Consider the following 579-nt stretch of genomic DNA (forward strand, 5'->3'; position numbering starts at 1 on the left):
AAAAAAAAAAAAGCAGCCATGGTAAATGAAATGAAAGCGGGGCTTTAAAAGTTTTGGCAGCAACTACACTGCCTAACTGCCTGGCCTAATCCATCTGCAGTGAGGGGTAATTTCCTCTCCAACAGTCAGCTGGTCTCCATTCAGACCCTTTTTTTTCCATCTCGAGAATATGATGGAATGATGGATAAAATTGACCAGAAAACGAGCCATAAAAATTGAATTTGGAAAACGTCACACCCCTGCTTCATAAACCACTCTGAACAGAGCAAATCATGAGGTAATCACATTTTCTCTACTATGTCACATACTTTCACCCTCTGCAACTTTGGCAGAGGGAAAAGCAATGCAATTTTAACATCATCCCGTGATAGAGTTGCGTGTGAATGAAGTTCCTTTACACACAGCATGTGGCATCCGCCCCCGACAATCACATCTGCCTCCCAAAGCCGATTCTTATAATGACGCAGGGCTCATGTTACACAACTTTAGCCTGATGAAACTAACGTATGTGCACTGCAAAAAGCACAAACAACCCAGGGATTGTGTGAGTGTTTCCTGTACGGGGGCACCAAACCATGG

This window comes from Notothenia coriiceps, unplaced genomic scaffold (genome assembly GCF_000735185.1).
Source record: "Notothenia coriiceps isolate Sejong01 unplaced genomic scaffold, NC01 NC01_scaffold00022018, whole genome shotgun sequence".
In the NCBI taxonomy this organism is placed as follows: Eukaryota; Metazoa; Chordata; class Actinopteri; order Perciformes; family Nototheniidae; genus Notothenia; species Notothenia coriiceps.